Below are 20,560 nucleotides of genomic sequence, written 5' to 3'. Positions count from 1 at the left end.
TTCTAGTCCAACTCTCACATCCATACATGACTACTGAAAAAACCACAGCTTTGACTAGATGAATCTTTGTTGGCAAAGTGATGTCTCTGCTTTTTAATATGCTGTCTATGTTGGTCATAACTTTTCTTCCAAGGAGTAAGCGTCTTTTAATTTCATGGCTGCAATCATCATCTGCAGTGATTTTGGAGCCCCCAAAAATAAAGTCTGACACTGTTTCCACTCTTTCCCCATCTATTTGCCATGAAGTGATGGGACCAGATGCCATGATTTTAGTTTTCTGATTGTTGAGCTTTAAGCCAACTTTTTCACTCTCTTCTTTCACTTTCATCAAGAGGCTCTTTAGTTCTTCACTTTCTGCCATAAGGGTGGTGTCATCTGCCTACCTGAGGTTATTGATATTTCTCCCGGCAATCTTGATTCCAGCTTGTGCTTCCTCCAGCCCAGCATTTCTCATGATGTACTCTGAATATAAGTTAAATAAGCTGGGTGACAATATACAGCCTTGATGTACTCCTTTTCCTATTTGGAACCAGTCTGTTGTTCCATGTCCAGTTCTAACGGTTGCTTCCTGACCTGCATATAGGTTTCTCAAGAGACAGGTCAGGTGGTCTGGTATTCCCATCTCTTTCAGAATTTTCCACCGTTTATCGTGTTCCACACAGTCAAAGGTTTTGACATAGTCAATGAAACAGAAATGGATGTTTTTTTGGAACTCTCTTACTTTTTCAGTGATCGAGCAGATGTTGGCAATTTGATCTCTGGTTCCTCTTTTCTAAAACCAGCTTGAACATCTGAAAGTTCACAGTTCATATACTGTTGAAGCCTGGCTTGGAGAATTTTGAGCATGACTTTACTAGTGTGTGAGATGAGTGCAATTGTTGCTCATTATTAGAGAAATGCAAATCAAAACTACAATGAGGTATCACCTCGCACCAGTCAGAATGACCATCATCAAAAAATCTACAAATAGATACTGGAGAGGATGTGGAGAAAAGGGAACCCTCTTGCACAGTTGGAAATGTAAATTGATGCAGCCACTATGAATATTTCTTTAAAAACTAGGAATAAAACTACCATATGACCCAGCAATCCCACTACTGGGCATATACCCTGAGAAAACCATCATCGAAAAAGACACATATACCCCAATGTTCATTGCAGCAGTACCTACAATAGCTAGGACATGGAAGCAACCTAGGTATCCATCAGTTGATGAATGGGATAAAGAAGTTGTGGTACATATACACAATAGAATATTACTCAGCCATAAAAAGGAACAAATTTGAGTCAGTTCTAGTGAGAGGGATGAACCTAGCATCTGTTACACAGAGTAAAGTAGGTCAGAAAGAGAAAAGTATCACATAATAACGTACATACAGAATCTAGGAAAATGGTACTGATGAATGGTACCTACCTATTTGTAGGGCAGGAGTAGAGACACAGACATAGGGAACAGACTTGTGGACACAGCAGGGGAAGGAGAGGGTGGGGCAAATTGAGAAGGTAGCATTGAAACATATACATTAGGGAAGTTGGAGAAGGAAATGGCAACCCACTCCAGTATTCTTGCCTGGAGAATCCCAGGGACAGAGGAGCCTGGTGGACTGCTGTCTATGGGCTCGCACAGAATTGGACACGACTGAAGTGGCTTACCGATTACAGCTATGAAATTAAAAGACGCTTACTCCTTGGAAGGAAAGTTATGACCAACCTAGATAGTATATTAAAAAGCAGAGACATTACTTTGCCAACAAAGGTCTGTCTAGTCGAGGCTATGGTTTTTCCAGTGGTCATGTTTGGATGTGAGAGTTGGACTGTGAAGAAAGCTGATCGTCGAAGAATTGATGCTTTTGAACTGTGGTGCTGGAGAAGACTCTTGAGAGTCCCTTAGACTGCAAGGAGATCCAACCAGTCCATTCTAAAGGAGATCAGTCCTGGGTGTTCATTGGAAGGACTGATGCTAAAGCTGAAACTCCAATACTTTGGCCACCTCATGCAACAAGTTGACTCACTGGAAAAGACTCTGATGCTGGGAAGGATTGGGGGCAGGAGGAGAAGGGGATGACAGAGAATGAGATGGCTGGATGGCATCACCGACTCGATGGACGTGAGTTTGAGTGAACTCCGGAAGTTGGTGATGGACAGGGAGGCCTGGCGTGCTGTGATTCATGGGGTCGCAAAGAGTCGGACACGACTGAGCGACTGAACTGAACTGAACTGAACTGAAGCGGCTTAGCAGCAGCAGCAGCAGCAGTGGGAAGTTGCTGTATAACACAGGGAGCTCAACCCGTGCTCTGTAACAACCTAGAGGAGTGGGATGGAGTGGGAGGTGGGAGGGAGGTTCAAAAGGGAGGGGACATATGTATATTTATGGCTGATTCATGTCGTTGTATGGCAGAAACCAACACAACATTGTAGAGCAAGTATTCTGCAATTAAAAAAAATTTAAAAACACATGCTTCTCATATCCTCATGGAATAGCTCATTTATGATAATTTTATTATTTATACCAAAACCAACAGGAAAGTTTGGGAACTCTTAGCTGGATTCAAATAGAGTATGTTTGCCCTTAAAATATTACATATTTTTAAAATATCTTAGTCATCTGAAGGTATGATTTCACTCCATCTTAAGTATGGTGTTAAAGAGGTGTTCTAATTTGAGCTTTTGAGCTATTAGCTGTGAAAATCACAGTTAATGCTTGTTGAAGTTTGGTTTGATGGTGGATTATGGTGAGGAAACTCATGTGAGAGTTTAGATTCTCATGAATAAACTCATGTTGTGGGAGAAGCAAGGTGCTATTTAGCATTTCAGCGTTCCATCAGAGAGTTCCAGTTGCCTGCTGGACCGTCCACTTCGGTAGTCCTCTGGAACCCCAGTTTAATGTATCTCCCCAGTAGAGTTCTTAATGCCTTCCTGCCACTTCCCCAAACCCAGCCTCCCTCCCCTAACTGTGGCACAGTGGACAGTCGTGCGCTCTGCAGTAGGACAGAGGTTCCTTTGCATTTCTAATGCAGTCTCCTCAAGTTAGAGATGGAAACCAGGCTAGTGTGTTGCAAGTGGTCGGTGGGCCTGACTACTGAGGTTCTAGCTCTTGAAAGCCCAAGAAGGTCAGCCTTCCCACACCTTGCCCCTCCAGCTTCAGGCTTTTGCTTCTCTGTTGTACATGGAGGGAGCTTCAGGAAATTAGCAATGCTCACAGGAGGCTCTCAGAGGGCCAGTGGGACCAACCCCTGGTCACAGGACTTTCCTGGAGAAGTTAAACCAGCAAAGTAGCACAGCTGCCCTGGCTGTCACTTTGAGAGGAGGCATTGATGAGAGAGACAAATTCCAAATGCGCTCTACAAATTGGTGAGTGGCAGGTGACTAAGAGGAGCTGGGGGGTTGAGGTCAAGAGGTGACCTTCATCCCTCCCTTGGCATCTGTCTTTAGCCTGTTATTGGCTGTACTTGGCAATTCCTGTCTCCAGGTTCCTCCACTGCTGCCCCCTTAGAAGTATGCTGCAGTAGAAAAAGCTTTGCCTGGAATAAGTTACTTAGCGACTCTTTGTGACCCCATGGACTGTAGCCCGCCAGGCTCCTCTGTCCCTGGAATTCTCTAGGCAAGAATACTGGAGTGGGTTGCCATTTCCTCCTCCAGGGGATCTTCCCAACCCAGGAATTGAATCCAGGTTTCCTGCATTGCAGGCAGATTCTTAACTAACTGAGCCACCAGGAAGTCCAAGAATACTGGATTGAGTAGTCTTTCCCTTCACCAAAGGATCTTCCTGACCCAGGGATCGAACCAGGGTCTCCTGCATTGCAGGCGGATTCTTTACCCGCTGAGCTACCAGGGAAGTCCATGCCTCAATTAACTCATCTATAAAACTGGATGAATGACAGCTGTTTAGAAGGAGCCAGCCTGATGACCAGGATCAGACCCCCTTCACATATGCAGCTGATTTCAGATGATCATATGGAGTGTCAAGTAAGGGGGCTGGGAAGCAGGTGTGGGCTGTGAGTTCACATGTGGTTCCTGCTATCTTCTCCTGCAGGGTAAAATAATCACCCTTGGTGGCAGCACAGCCCTTGGCAGAGAGATAGCAGAACAGTTATGGATCCAGTCAGATATTGGACCAGCTGTTCAATTTTTACCTGCTCTTCACCTGTTTCAGGAGAGGAGACTGCTAGTCATCTAGGAAAAGTGTAGCAAGTTCAATAGTCTTCAAGCCTCAGATGATTGGAGTATGGATTTTCCCCTTGTTGGTCACGGTTACTAGAAGTCAACGATCAAGTCATCAAACCGAGACATCAGGTTTTCAGAGCTGGAAAGTTGAAAACAGGGAGAGCTGCATCCTGTTGGGTCACATCCTGTTCACGAAGGCAGGAAGTGGGACAGCAGACCAAGATGGTTAGAAAAACATGACGATCCCAAGGCCTTTGCACGCTATGTGTGTATACATGTGTATTGATATATAATGTTTTTTAAGACCCTGTGAATCAAAGCTCATATATCATGATTTCAGAAGACCTCAAGCTTCTTGTGAAATACTGGCTAAAAGCCAGCTTTTTGTTGCATGACTGCTCAATCTGTGGCCATACACATCGAAGAAGTAGAAAAAATCTATTTGCCACCTGAAAACTGGTCACAAGGGCACTGAGTGTTTTCTCTGGGAATAGGAATGTAATGTTGGGAATTTCTCAGTGGCAGTCCTAGTGAGTATGTCAGATTATAGATCATGTCCAGAAATAGAAATGTCATTGCCTCTCTCAAAGGGAAGGGTGGATTTCCCCAGTTGTGGGAAGCCCATAGTGCATTGCTGGAGAGGCATCCGGCTCGTGCGGAATTGCTGGCACACTAAAACTCCCTGCTCCAAGAACAGCTTGTCTTTGCTTCACTCAGCTGCCTCTGCTGACAGAAGAGCTTCTGGGACTGAGGAATGTCAGAAGTCCTTTCTGCTTCTTTCTCGTTACCTTTACTGCTTTCATTCGTCTTTTCTTTCTTCTCCCGTTTTCTTTTTTCTTTTTTAATTTATTTACTTTAATTGGAGGATAATTACTTTACAATACTGTGATGATTTTTGCCATACATCAGTATGAATCGGCCATAGGTATACATGTGTCCCCTCTATCCTGAACCCCCTCCCACCTCTCTCCACACCCTTCCCCTCCAGGTTGTCATAGAGCACCGGCTTTGGGTGCCCTGCTTCATACATCAAACTTGCACTGATTATCTATTTTAATATGTATGTTTCAATACTATGCTCTCATAGAAAACCCTAAAGAACCCCCTTTCTTATATGTGTTTCAGTCAGGATGGTGATCACACAATGGTTCCATGCTGCTTTGCATGGGGGTGGGATTAAGCAGAAAGCAGTTTTATGCTGGTAATTGCCATCTGTCAGGAAATGAGAAGACTCTTCCAGCGCTGGGCTATCCAGTAACTCAGGAGTGAAGGGCTTCTAAGATAAATCAAGCATTCAAAATGATGGTGCTTAAACTTTTGGACTGCTGGTCCCAAGCATCTGCCTTTAAAAAAAAATTTATTTGGCTGTTCTGGGTCTTAGTTGCAGCATGTGGGATCTTTTAATTTACGGTGGGCTGGGTCTTCGTTGCTGCATGGGCTTTTCCCTAGTTCTGGTGCATGGGCTTCTCATCCTGGTAGCTTCTCCTGTTGCACAGCAAGGGCTCTAGGGCACTCGGGCTTCAGTAATTGTGGCACTTGGGCTCAGTAGTTCTGGCTCCTGGGCACCAGAGTGCAGACTTAGTAGTTGTGGTACATGGGCTTAGTTGCTCCATGGCATGTGGGATCTTCCAAGACCAGGGAGTGAACCTGTGTCTCCTGTATTGGCAGGCAGATTCGTTACCACTGAGCCACCAAGGAACCCCCAAGCATCTGCCTTTGAGATTTAAAATCTATGTGCTTTGCAATTAATACTCAATCGTTTGCTGAATTCTTTTATTTCCTCTAGTCTCTGGTAAGTAATTATGCTAGCAATGGGTCACAGTTAACTAGGGAATTATCTCTTAAGAATATCCATACATCATGGAACTAGATGAGAGGGAATCTGCTAAAGTCTTCACCTATCACCTAGTGATTTCAGATTTTAGTATTTAGAGAAAGAGGCAGAAAGAAAGCAAAAGAAGAGAATAATATTGACTATACTAAGATCTATGCATGGGTAGTGTAGGTTTTATTATAAAGATTTTCAATAGTGGAAATCTAGCACAAATATTGCATATAATTTTACCCCAAAATTAAATTGTATTTTTATTTGTTCATGTGTTCTTCTAGTTCTTGTGATATGTAATGCTTAATCTATATATGTATCATCATAAATATTTTTTTCACCCCAATTCATGTATGAGAGGCGTTCTTTAAAAGAGGAAATGAAAATCAGACCCACTTTTGGTGCTCATGGACGGAGCAGCAGAAATGAGTTACAGACCACAGCAAGCTGTGGGTTTCCTTTTGGTTTTGCCCATGGGGACTTCATCGTTTTGGTATTTCAGCTCAACCTTTGAAAAATGGGAGTGGGTGACTCGTATATTGAATGGAAAAATAACTGGTATGTAATTTCAGTATCACCAAGGTGGAATGATGTAGTGTGAAATGCTGCAGTATAAACCTCAATATTGAGCAGGTCATCAGGCCTTCTGTTGTCCTTTAACTTCTTTCTGTTCACTTTATTTCTTACTATACTCAGTCACTCCTTCCTCACAATCTAAGGAGCCAGGATCCTGCTTGATAATCCCTGGGTGCTTGTGTGTGACAGGAAATGTGTTAAGTAAGGTCTTTGCCCACGTTCCTCATTTAATCCTACTCTCTAATGCAGAAGGTACCATTATCCCCACTTTAGAGATGAGGAGACTGAGATACTGTGATTAATTATCTTGCTCAAGATCAATTGGTAAATTATGGAGCTACTGTTTCCACAGAGCTTTTTGCAAAGATGAAGACCTTTCTACTTACAGAATAGGCTCTTCTGCAACACTGCACTGCCTCAATGCCAAGCCTGGAACAGAAACGATAGAAAAAGAAGGCATGTTTCAGAGTTGACTGCTAATTCTTTATATGACATGATCTCTTGTTCCTTTTGTTTTCGTAGCTTGGATTTACTGTCACTGCCTTCTACAAGCTGGGGACAGTCATTAACAGACGTAATTGTTTGGAGAGTATGGTTTTATGTAATAGGAAGAGATATTTCAGAAATGTATCTGGAGGAAAAGAAAAAAAATATTGCATTTCCGGATATGTCAGTTCCTTTTTTTTTTTTTTCTTCTTGTTAATCATTAGGTTGAATCCACTCAGAATGTAATGTTAACCTCCTGGAGGATAAAAATAACTTCTCTTGTAATTTTACTTCATGCCGCAACAACATATTGTGCTTGTTCATGGAAAGATCTATTTTAAAAAAAAGTGCAAGGCACCCTTAGCCCCATGAGTAATAACTGGCATGATGATGCTTATGGCAGATCATCACTCTAAGTCCTTCTTTGGAAGGCTTGTGAATTGTTTTTTACACAAGTTGTACGTGCTATTTTGTGATATGTGAAACCTCATTTAATAATAATAGAAAACCCCCAAACAGTATCATGTATATGGTTTGGGGAATTCCTTTTACTTCCCATATAGTGACTCACAGCTTAGATGTACTAAGTTGGGTAGAGGAAGCATCCCTCTATCACTGTCTCACAAAAATACAAACCAGGAACCAGGAAGAGAAACTGCAGACCTCTGCATGCTCCTCTGCCCTCCCATAGGCAGGAGGTGGCATCTGGAGATGGTAGTTGAGGTCTAGCAAATGCAGCCACTGGGGGGACCAGGAACAGGATGATCCTGGAAAGAGGTGGGGGGAAATTTTCTGATATTTAAATTTGTGACATTTCCTTTTCATTTTTGGTATAATTCTCCCCAGGTTCATCTAATCAAACACAGCCAGAACTGATTCCTTACTCTGAAATATACACATGGCTAAACAAAACAGAAAGTGGATGACTAGAATATGGATTTCCATGTAAACTGGTTCAACTGCTATGGAAAATAATATGGCGGTTCCTCAAAAAAGTAAAAATAGATCTACCATATCTGGGTATATACCCAAAGGAAATTAAAACAAGATGTCAAAGAGATAAGATTACTCCAAAGTTTACTGAAACATTATTCACAACAGCTAACATATGGAAACACCCTCAGTGCCCATAAACGGATGCATAATGCATGCATGAGGAAGATGTGATTTATATATTTTTTCCTTTCCCATGAGAAAGGACATTCTGCCATCTGCAACAATATAGATGGACCTTGAAGACTCAATATTAAGACGTTAATTCTCTAAAATTGATTTATAAAATCAAAGCAGTTATAATCAATTTCTTGGCAGGATTCTCTTTTTCCTCTGTAGAAATTGCTGCACGAATCCTGAAATTTATATAGATATGCATATGCAAAGGACCTAAAATAGTCAAAACAATGTTCAGAAAAGAAGAAAGCAATTGGAGAACTTAAATTATATGGTCTTAAGACTTACTAGACTGGAGAAGGCAATGGCAAGCCACTCCAGTACTCTTGCCTGGAAAATCCCATGGATGGAGGAGCCTGGTAGGCTGCAGTCCATGGGATCGCTAAGGGTCGGACACGACTGAGCGACTTCATTTTCACTTTTCACTTTCACACATTGGAGAAGGAAATGGCAACCCACTCCAGTGTTCTTGCCTGGAGAATCCCAGGGACGGGGGAGCCTGGTGGGCTTCCGTCTATGGGGTCACACAGAGTCAGACACGACTGAAGTGACTTAGCAGCAGCAGCAGCAGAAAAAAAACTATGGTAGTCAAAAAATTTGGATCTTAAACTTACAAATGTAATGCATTAATTATATCTTATAGAGCTGAGGGGGAAAAAAACCTTATTGGCCATTTTGGGCTCTGAATCAAGGTTTTAAATCCTTGGCATTTTATTAAATATTTTACAGATTAAAGGAACACATAGCATTATACCTTTCTCTGAACAATTCCTTTCCTGATTTGGATTGGAAAATTGACCAAGATTTTGTAAAAGGCACACAAATACAACTCTACGTAAAGAGGCCTTTCGTGGTGGTTGTTTAGTCCCTAAGTTGTGTCTGACTGTTTGCAACTCCAGGCTCCTCTGTCCATGAGATTTCCCAGGCAAGAATACTGGAGTGGATTGCCATTTCCTACTCTGGGGGATCTTCTCTACCCAAAGATTGAACCCACTTCTGCATTGCAGGTGGATTCTTTACCACTGAATCACCTGGGAAGCCTGGTGTCTCTGATGTTGCTTTTAAACGTTGTGAGCCTCAGTTCTGGCTAAGCTTGCTTGTGGATGTTTGAGAGCAGGGGCGCAACCATGAGAGAACCTTTGTTTTTGGATAATCTATGATAAGCTCAAAATTCTCCAAGCCAGGCTTCAGCAATATGTAAACCGTGAACTCCCAGATGTTCAAGCAGGTTTTAGAAAAGGCAGAGGCACCAGAGATCAAATTGCCAACATCCGCTGGATCATGGAGAAAGCAAGAGAGTTTCAGAAAAACATCTATTTCTGCTTCATTGACTATGCCAAAGCCTTTGACTGTGTGGATCACAATAAACTGTGGAACATTCTGAAAGAGATGGGAATCCCAGACCACCTGACCTGCCTCTTGAGAAACCTGTATGCAGGTCAGGAAGCAACAGTTAGAACTGGACATGGAATAACAGACTGGTTCCAAATAGGAAAAGGTGTACGTCAAGGTTGTATATTGTCACCTTGCTTATTTAACTTATATGCAGAGTACATCATGAGGAACGCTGGGCTGGAAGAAGCACAAGCTGGAATCAAGATTGCTGGGAGAAATATCAATAACCTCAGATATGCAGATGACACTACCCTTATGGCAGAAAGTGAAGAGGAACTCAAAAGCCTCTTGATGAAAGTGAAAGAGGAGAGTGAAAAGGTTGACTTGAAGCTCAACATTCAGAAAACAAAGATCATGGCATCTGGTCCCATCACTTCATGGGAAATAGATGGAAAAACAGTGGAAACAGTGTCAGACTTTGTTTTTTTGGGCTCCAAAATCACTGCAGATGCTGATTGCAGCCATGAAATTAAAAGACGCTTGCTCCTTGGAAGGAAAGTTATGACCAACCTTGATAGTATATTAAAAAGCAGAGACATTACTTTGCCAACCAAGGTCCGTCTAGTCAAGGCAATGGTTTTTCCCGTGGTCATGTATGGATGTGAGAGTTGGACTGTGAAGAAGGCTGATCGCCGAAGAATTGATGCTTTTGAACTGTGGTGTTGGAGAAGACTCTTGAGAGTCCCTTATACTGCAAGGAGATCCAACCAGTCCATTCTAAAGGAGATCAATCCTGGATGTTCATTGGAGGGACTGATGCTAAAGCTGAAACTGCAATACTTTGGCCACCTCATGCGACGGGTTGACTCACTGGAAAAGACTCTGATGCTGGGAAAGGTTGGGGGCGGGAGGAGAAGGGGACGACGGAGAATGAGATGGCTGGATGGCATCACCGACTCTGTGGACATGAGTTTGAGTGTACTCCGGGAGTTGGTGATGGACAGGGAGGCCTGGCGTGCTGTGATTCATGGGGTCGCGGAGAGTCGGACACGACTGAGCGACTGAACTGACTGACTGATGATGAGATGGTTAGATAGCATCACAGACTCAGTGAACATGAATCTGAGCCAACTCTGGGAGACAGTGAAGGACAGGGGAGTCTGGTGGGCTGCAGTCCATGGGTCACAAAGAGTCGGAGATGTCTTAGTGACTGAACAATGACAGAGACACAACATGGCAGATGCTTTAGGGGATTTTATCTTGTTAAAATCTCATACTTGCATTATCAGGCAGGTACAGCATTACCCTTAATTTATGGAAAAGTGAGAGGTGAAGGCAAACAAGATCCTTTCAGTTCAGACTTAAAACTTACTGTCCTAAAAGCAGAAGTGCTCAAGGGGACTTCTCTGGAGGTTCAGTGGTTAAAATTCCACACTTCTAAAGCAGGGGATGGGGGTTCAATTCCTTTTTGGGGAACTAAGGTTCCACACACTTTGTGGCCAAAAATACGGGAAAAAGCAGAAGTGCTCAGCTTTGAAATCTCAGACTCTCATATACTGTATTCTGAAGCTCTCTTCACTTATAATCAATGACTGCCCTGTCCAATGGAGCTTCCCAAGTGGCACAGTGGTAAAGAATCTGCCTGCCAATGCAGGAGACACAGGAGACTCGGGTTTGATCCCTGGGTTGCAAAGATCTCCTGGAGGAGGAAATGGCAACCTGCTCCAGTATTCTTGCCTGGGAAATTCCATGGCTTCGGAGGCTTGCAGTCTACAGTCCATGGGGTCATGAAGAGTCAAACATGACTAAGCGACTAAGCACACGCAGGCACATACACGTACACACACACAACCCTGTCCAATATGTTTATCAGAGTGGCTGCTGAATGCTTGCAGAGCAATTAATCCAAATTGAGTTATGCTGTGTCAAATACATATTAAAGATCAAAGTCTTAGTATGAACAAAAATTTTTAAATACCTCATTATTTTTGTACTGCCTGTATGTTGAAATGATAATATTTGGATATATTGGGTTAAGGTATATTATTACAGTAAAAAGAGAGCTTGGTATTGGCATAAGATAGACAAATCAATAAATGAAACAAATAGTCTAGAGCTACTCATATACTGTCAATTGATTTTCAATATAGGTACCATAATAATTTAATAGGGAAAGGATAATCTTTTCAGTATATGGTGTTATATAACTTAATATCTGTACAGAGAAAAATGAACCTTGACTCCTAATATATGTGAAAAGTTAATTCAAAGTTAACTTGAAGTTATTAGCTAAAACTATAATGTTTGTAGACCCAAATAGGAGAATATCATTGAACCATGAGGTAGTCGATGACAGAGTGTAAAACCACTAACCATGAAAGATTGATTTTTAAAAAGACTGATTAACTGTAATTCATGAAAATTGAAAACTTCTCCTCAAAAGTCACCATTAAAAAAACCTAAACACAAGCTACACATTAGGGGGGAATACTTGCATCATGTATCTGATAAAAAACTGTATCCAAACTGTATCAAGGAGTCCAATAATTCAGTGATAGACAAAAATGCCAATAAAAATGAAAAGCAAAATATTTAAAAACAGGAATATGGATTACTGAACTTTGAGAGTCAATAGAATTCCATAGATGAACTCCAGGGAAATTTTAGGGATGATCCCTGAGTGAGGTGGCTGGTCTTTTTCACATCTGAGATTAGATCTTTCTACAACTTTTTCTTCTGCTAGGTCTGATATGGGGCTTCTCTGGTGGCTTCCCTGGTGGCTCAGTGGCTCTGCCAATACAGGACTCCTGCCAATACAGTAGTCACAGGTTCTGTCCCTGGGTTGGAAAAATCCCCTGGAGAAGGAAATAGCTATCCACTCCAGTATTCTTGCCTGGGAAATCCCATGGACAGAGGAGCCTGGTGGGCTGCAGGCCATGGGGTCTCAGAGTCACACAACTTGGCAACTAAACAATAACAAGGTCTGATAAGTTTCTCCTAGGAAACCAATTTTCAGATTCCCAGATTCTCAGAGAGATTTGACCAAATAATCTTCTGAATAAAAATTTCAATGACTAACACTCTCATTTCTGGGGAAGCAGCGCTGACATTAACTGGGAAGAACTGGTGACCTCTATCTATCATTATTCCCATTATAGAAATAACCACTGTCTTCTAAAAGTTACATTTCATCTAAAATCCACCATTTATAGAGCCATGGGTTTTCTGCTACTAGATATGGGCAACTTTTCCCAGAATTGTGTGTATATTTTGCTTGGAATTTCATTGCCCAAACTGGTAGGTATAGTTTGTTTCAGTTTTTAGCCAACTGAATTTTTTGGAGTGATAATTTCATCAATAGTTCAACTTAGTTGAAATTTATAGATTGATAAAGAGATTCTAAGCATGATTTGATTTGGGTTTTATGATTTTTGAAAAATTTTTAAATCTTTAAAATCACTCACAAATCTTTCTAAGTATGAAAGATGTGCAATATGTGGCTGAAGGGGCCAGCGAGGTTTACTTAGGGTTTCTAAGATCCCAGAACTCACATTCTGGATGGCACTAGGTCTGGAAGACTTAATGATGGCTCCAGATGCTAATGCTGAAACTCCAATCCTTTGGCCACCTGATGTGAAGAGTCAGCTCATTGGAAAACACCCTGATGCTGGGAAAGATTGAGGGCAGGAACTGAAGGGGGTAGCAGAGGATAAGATGGTTGGATGGTATCACTGACTCAATGGAAATGAGTTTGAGCAAACTCCAGGAGATGATGAAGGACGGGAAGTCTGGTGTGCTGCAGATCATGGGGTCGCCAAGAGTCAGACACAGCTTATTCACTGAATAACAACAACCAGAGAGGAGCTTCCCAATAATTTCATCTCTGTGTTAATGCGAGGAAGATGTAATACAATTAGAAAGTATAAATCTTCTTAAAGAAGACTTTAAGTCTTTAAAAAGTGGTAACCTTGGCTCCAAGTAATCATTGCTATAGATTTGGATGAAAGATTTGCACCTAAGGGAGTGGAATCTTACCTGGACCTCATGATTACTGTGGATTCTTCTGTTTTGACCCAGTTCTTGAGCCTTTTCCCAGTGGAATAATTTCAAAGCAGCAAAGATTTTGAAGAAGGAATCAAAGACATGTAACAGAAGCATTTGCATTTTCAAAATAAATTATAGGATGATGAAGGCAGGTGGCCAACTTTTGTTCAAACTGATTCTCATAGTAAAAAGGATAATGTTTTCTTGGGGAAAACTAAAACAGATGAAATAGGTATGAATTTAAATCTGTGAATTCAAGAATTCAAGATTAGTACAGTTTTTAAAAACAACTTTATTGAAGTATAACTTATATACCATATAATTCATCCACTGTAACTTCATAGTTTGATGAATTTTACTAAATTTGCCACGATGGCTAAAATTCAGTTTTAGAACTCTCCCATTACCCCCCCAAATTTATTTTTGTCTGTTTGTAATCAACCCCCACTCGCACACGCAACCCCAGTCAACCACTGATCTGCTTCCTGTCTCAATAGTTTTGCTTCTTCTAGGAATTTCATGTCAATACCATTGGGCAGTACTAATCTTTGATATCTGTGTCATTCACTCACACGATGTTTCCAGTTCCATCCATGTTGTTGCGTGTGTCATCAGTTTGTTCTTTTCTATTGCTGAACAGTATGCCAATGTATAGACAAACCACAGCGTCTTTATTCCTTCACTGTTTGATGGACATTTGTTTCCAGTTTGGGGTTATTATGAACAATGTTGCTATGATTATTTGTTTACGACTTTTTATGTGAACATAATGTTTTCATTTCTCATAGATAGATGGGAATGGAATTGCTTAGTCATGTGGGAAGTTTATTTTTAACATTTTGAGAAACTGTTTTCCAAATTTGCTGAACCCTTTTATTTTCCCACCGATACTGTATGACTGATGTATTCAATCATTTTTATTATAGTCACCTGAGTGGATTAAGTATCTTATTGTGGTATTGGTTTGCATTTCCCTAATGACTGTTAATTTTGAGAATCTCTTCATTTGCATATTCAGTTCAGTTCAGTTCAGTCGCTCAGTCGTGTCCGACTCTCTGCGACCCCATGAATCACAGCACGCCAGGCCTCCCTGTCCATCACCAACTCCCGGAGTTCACTCAAACTCATGTCCACAGAGTCGGTGATGCCATCCAGCCATCTCATTCTCTGTCGTCCCCGTCTCCTCCCGCCCCCAACTTTTCCCAGAATCAGAGTCTTTTCCAGTGAGTCAACTTGTCGCATGAGGTGGCCAAAGTATTGGAGTTTCAGCTTTAGCATCAGTCCTTCCAATGAACACCCAGGATTGATCTCCTTTAGAATGGACTGGTTGGATCTCCTTGCAGTCCAAGGAACTCTCAAGAGTCTTCTCCAGCACCACAGTTCAAAAGCATCAATTCTTCGGTGATCAGCTTTCTTCACAGTCCAACTCTCACATCCACACACGACCACGGGAAAAACCATAGTCTTGACTAGACGGACCTTTGCTGGCAAAGTAATGTCTCTGCTTTTTAATATACTATCTGCTGCTGCTAAGTCACTTCAGTCGTGTCCGACTCTGTGTGATCCCATAGACGGAAGCCCACCAGGCTCCCACTTCCCTGGGATTCTCCAGGCAAGAACACTGGAGTGGGTTGCCACTTCCATAACTTTCCTTCCAAGGAGTAAGCGTCTTTTAATTTCCTGGCTGCAATCAGCATCTGCAGTGATTTTGGAGCCCCAAAAAATAAAGTCTGACACTGTCTCCACTGTTTCCCCATCTATTTCCCATGAAATGATGTGCATATTAGCCACATGTATATCTTTTTTGGTAAAATATCTATTCTAATTGTTTGCCCATTTTCTATTGGGTTTTCTTATTATTGAATTATAAGAGTTCTTTATATGTTCTGCATACAAGTCCTTTATCAGATATATGGTTTGCAATCATTTTCTCCCTTTTAATTTTTTAAATAATTTCTTTTTATAAGTTAAAGCTTTTAGTTTTTATGAAGTCCAATTAACATTTTTTTCTTTTATGGATCATGATTTTGGTGTCATGTCTAATAAATATTTACCTAACCCAAAGTCACAGAGATCTTCCATGTTTTCTCCCAGAAATTTTATAGATTTAGGATGTACCTTTAGATCTGTGATTCAGTTTGAACTATGTATGGTATGTATGGTGGCTTCCCAGGTGACACTAGTGGTAAAGAACCCGCCTGCAAATGCAGGAGACATAAGAGACCTGCGTTCGATTCCTGGGTCGGGGAGATGCCCTTGAGGAGGACATGGCAGTCCACTCCATTATTCTTTCCTGGAGAACCCCACAGACAGAGGAGCCTGGCGGGCTACAGTCCATAGGATCCCAAAGAGTCAGACACAAGTGAAGTGACTTAGCACGCACACATGTGGTACATATGGTGTGAGGCAAAGGTCTAAGTTCTTTTTGTGTGTGTGACATGTGGATAGCCAGTTGTTACATTATCATTTTTTGAAAACACTAAGATTTCCCCTGTTGAACTGACACTTTTGTCAAAATCAATTGACTATAAATATGAAGGTTTATTTATGTTTATTCTACTCTGTTCCTTTGATCTATATACTGTTCTTTACCCCAATAGCACAGCATCTTGATTATTGTCCCTGTATTGTAAGTTTTGTATAAGTCCTCCAGTGTTGTGCTTCTTCTGCAGTCTTTTTTGTTGAAGTATAGTTGATTTACAATATTCAGATGTATAGAAAACTGAAAATGTATATATATGTGTGTGTGTGTGATATTCTTTTTCAGGTTCTTTTCCATTATAGGTTATTACAAGGTACTGAATATAGTTCCCTGTGCTATGCAATAGGTCCTTGTTGTCTATCTAGTTTGTATTTTGTAGTATGTATCCGTGAATCCCAAATTCCCAGCTTATCCCTCCCCCCCTTCCCCTTTGGTAACCATAAGTTTGTTTCCTATGTCTGTGAATCTATTTCTATTTTGCTGTTGTTGTTCATTTGCTAAGTTGTAACTCTTACGTATATATAAATATATACCGGGCTTCCCTGGTAGGTCAGCTGGTAAAGAATCTACCTGCAATGTGGGAGACATGGGTTTGATCCCTGGGTTGGGAAGATTCCCTGGAGAAGGGAACAGCTACCCACTTCAGTATTAATGGCCTGGATAATTCCAGGGACTGTACAGTCCATGGGGTTTCAAAGAGTTGGACATGCCTGAGTGACTTTAATGAAATATATATAATATTTTTAATTATAATATTTTAATAATTATATAATAATTTAATAACTATAATTATTATATAAATATTTATAATTCTGTTTTAAATAATAATTTAATAATTATAATATTATAAATCTATAAATATTTATAATTCTGTTTTGTAAATAAGTTCATTTGCATAATTTTTACAGTCTGCATATAAATTATATCATATGGCATTTATCTTTGTCTGACTTACCGTACTTAGTATGATAATCTCTAGGTCCGTCCATGTTGCTGCACATGACAAGATTTCATTCTGGTTTCTGGCTAACACTCCATTGTATGAATATATGCATATATATATTTACCACATCTTCTTTATACAGTCATCTGTTGATGGACATTTAGGTTGCTATGTGTCTTGGTTATGATAAACAGTGCTGCTATGAACATTGTGGGATCATATGGTAACTCTAATTTTAGTTTTTTAAGAAATCTTTAGACTGTTCTCCGTAATGGCTGTACCAATTTTCATTCCCACCAATAGTGTAGAAGGGTTCCCTTTTCTCCACACCCTCTCTAACATTTATTATTAGACTTGTTGATGAGATGGCCATTCTGACTGGTATGAGGTGGTACCTCACTAGAGTTTTGATTTGTATTTCTCTAATAATTAGTATGCAGTTTTTTGTTGTTATCTTAAGTCCTTTGATTTTCATGTAAATATTTATAAAATTTAGAGTTAGCTTGTGTCCTGTGACTTTACCAGGTCACAGATCTAGTACATTTTTGGTAGATGTACTAGATTATTATGTACTAGCTTATTAGGTCTAGTACATTTTTGGTAGATTTTATAAATTTTTCTATCTATGAGATTACATCATCTGCACATAAATACAGTTTTGCTTCTTCCATTTAATCTGTAGGCCCTTATATTTTTTTATGCACTGGCTAGAACCTTCAGTACAGTGTTGAATAGAAATGATCAGAACAGTCATTCTTGCCTTATTCACAGTCTTAAGGGGAAAGCATTCAGTCTTTTACCATTAAATATGATGTTAACAAAGGTTTTTCATAGATGCTCTTTATCAGGTGGAGAAAGTTCACTTTTATTTCTGGTTTGTTGATTTTTTAATATCATAAATAAATATTAAAATTTACTGAATGTTTCCCTGCATCTGTTGACATAATCACGTGTTTGTCTTTTATTTCTTTGATATGGCGAAAGTGAAAGTGAAGTAGCTCAGTCGTGTCCAACTCTTTGTCTTTGCGACCCCATGGACTGTAGCCTACCAGGCTCCTCCCTCCATGGGATTCTCCAGGCAAGAATACTGGAGTGGGTTGCCATTTCCTTCTCCAGGGAATCTTCCCAACCCAGGGATCGAACCTAGGTCTCCCGCATTGCAGGCAGACACTTTAACCTCTGAGCCACCAGGGAAGCCCAATTACATTTATTGAATTTTAGATATTAAGCCAACCTTGTATTCTTGAATTAAATCCCATTTTTTCATGGTGGGTTTTTTTTTAAATGTTACTAGCTTTTGAACTGTGGTGCTGGAGAAGACTCTTGAGAGTTCCTTGGACTGCAAGGAGATCCAACCAGTCCATTCTAAAGGAGATCAATCCTGGGTGTTCATTGGAAGGACTGATGCTAAAGCTGAAACTCCAATACTTTGGCCACCTCATGCGACAAGTTGACTCACTGGAAAAGAGTCTGATGCTGGGAGGGATTTGGGGTGGGAGGAGACGGGGACGACAGAGAATGAGATGGCTGGATGGCATCACCGACTTGATAGACATGAGTTTGAGTGAACTCCGGGAGTTGGTGATGGACAGGGAGGCCTGGCGTGCTGTGATTCATGGGGTCGCAAAGAGTCGGACACGACTGAGCGACTGAACTGACCGTCTGAATTGAGATTTGATTTACTATTTTTTGTTAAGAGTTTTGCATCTATAGTCATGAGGGATATTGATTTATATTTTCCTTTTCATGTTACTTCTTTGGCTGCTTTAATATCAGGCTAATACTGAGCTACTAAAATGAGTTTGAGAGTGTTCCCTCTTCATTTTTCCTGAAAGAATTTGTGTAGGATTGGTATTGTTTCTTTATTAAATTTTTCATAGAAGCCAGCATCAGAACCTGGGCTTTTCTTTGTGGGAAGATTTTAAATTATTAATTCAAAGTTCTTAGGTGATACAGGTCTGTTCAGATTTTCTATTTTTTCTCAAGTCAATTTTGGTAATTCATATGTGTGTGTGTGTGTTAGGAGTATGTCCAGTTCATCGAGATTGTCTATTTTGTTGCAATACATTGTCCTGCTTGAATTGGGCTGTAACAGTTTTTCATTGACTTTAATCACAAGGACATGATAGTACTAAGAAATGCCATAAGGAATCTTCTGTATTCTGGTAGTACTCTTCTTCACTTTCATTGTGTAGCAGCAGTCCAATTTCCCACTGGTAATCAGAATTAATCACCTTCACCATCTATGGACTTACAGAATACCTTATCCACCCTTCTTTGCCTGTTGATTCAGTTATGAGGAGACCACCATGGCTGGGTGCAGTCTTAACTTCTAGTTCAGTAGAAACCTTTTCTGTGTCTCCTGGTAGATGCATCCCCCTGCCCCCCGCCTTCCCCAAAACCAAGGCTTCTAGAACCAGGAGAGAATTAGGTTGTGAGGAAGCAAAAATTTTGCTGGTGGGTCACTAGCAATAATAGTAAATGAGGCTATTGCCACTTTTTGAGTCCTGGACCTTGAATCCCAGATATGGGAAAAATTGTACTATGTACTGGATGCTGATTCAAGCTGGAAAACCTTGCCCAAGTTACCTATCTGGTGCTGTGATCGGGCTTTAAAAGGCCAAGCCAGCTGCTTCATGATGGTGGGGAACATGGTAAGACTAATTCCATGAGCATGGGTTCATTGTTGTATTCATTTGCTGGTCAGAAACAGTGCTGTGTGGAATTCCATGATGGTGGATGAGGTATTCTATAAGCCCTAAGATGATAGTTCAGGCAGAAGCATTGTGGGCAGGGACTGCAAATCCCACTCTAGAGTATCTTTTTCAGTAAAAACAAAATACTGTCACTTCCGTAAAAGATCCAATATAATAAACCTGCCACCAGGTAGCTGGCTGACCACCCGGGAATGGTACCATATCTGGGAATCTGTGTTGATCTCCACTGCTGACAGTTTGGGCACTTCAGTTCAGTTCAGTTCAGTTCAGTTCAGTCGCTCAGTCGTGACCAACTCTTTGCGACCCCATGAATCACAGCACGCCAGGCCTCCCTGTCCAGCACCAACTCCCGGAGTTCACTTAAACTCATGTCCAGGGCACTTAGCAGTAACTGAAGCCAGGTTATTTTCCATGGTGAACAGAAGTCTGTGTTGCCCAGCCCATGTATAACTTCCATTTCTGTGGCACAATCGGTTAGCGTGTTCAGCTGTCAACCGAAAGGTTGGTGGTTCAAGCCCACCCAGGGATGCCTTGCTCTTGCCTTTTGGGCTTCCCAGGTGGCTCAGTGGTAAAGAATCTGCCTTCAATGCAGAAGACTTGGCTTCAGTCCTTGGGTTGGGAAGATCCCCTGAAGAAGGAAATGTCAACTCACTCCAGTGTTTTTGCCTGGAAAATCCCATGGACAGAGGAGTCTGGCAGGCTACAGGCCATGGGATCCCAAAGAATTGGACATGACTGAGCAACTGAACATGCTGCCACCATGGCCACTTTGTTCATGAGCTTATTGGCTGGGGAAAAAGGCTGACTGGGTATCCACA

At 41.1% G+C, this 20,560-nt stretch overlaps 1 non-coding gene across 1 annotated transcript; it reads left to right on the top strand.

Moving 5' to 3' along the window:
* The first annotated feature begins 20,197 nt into the window (after positions 1-20,197).
* On the top strand, positions 20,198-20,271 carry TRNAD-GUC (transfer RNA aspartic acid (anticodon GUC)). Its single transcript has one exon. It is a non-coding gene; the product is annotated as a tRNA-Asp (tRNA).
* The last annotated feature ends 289 nt before the right edge of the window (positions 20,272-20,560 follow it).

Source organism: Moschus berezovskii, chromosome 4 (genome assembly GCF_049115385.1).
Source record: "Moschus berezovskii isolate FMDL1 chromosome 4, NW_MosBer_1.0, whole genome shotgun sequence".
NCBI lineage: Eukaryota > Metazoa > Chordata > Mammalia > Artiodactyla > Moschidae > Moschus > Moschus berezovskii.
The sequence above is the reverse complement of the archived record's forward strand: the minus strand, read 5'-3'. Positions and strand labels throughout refer to the sequence as shown.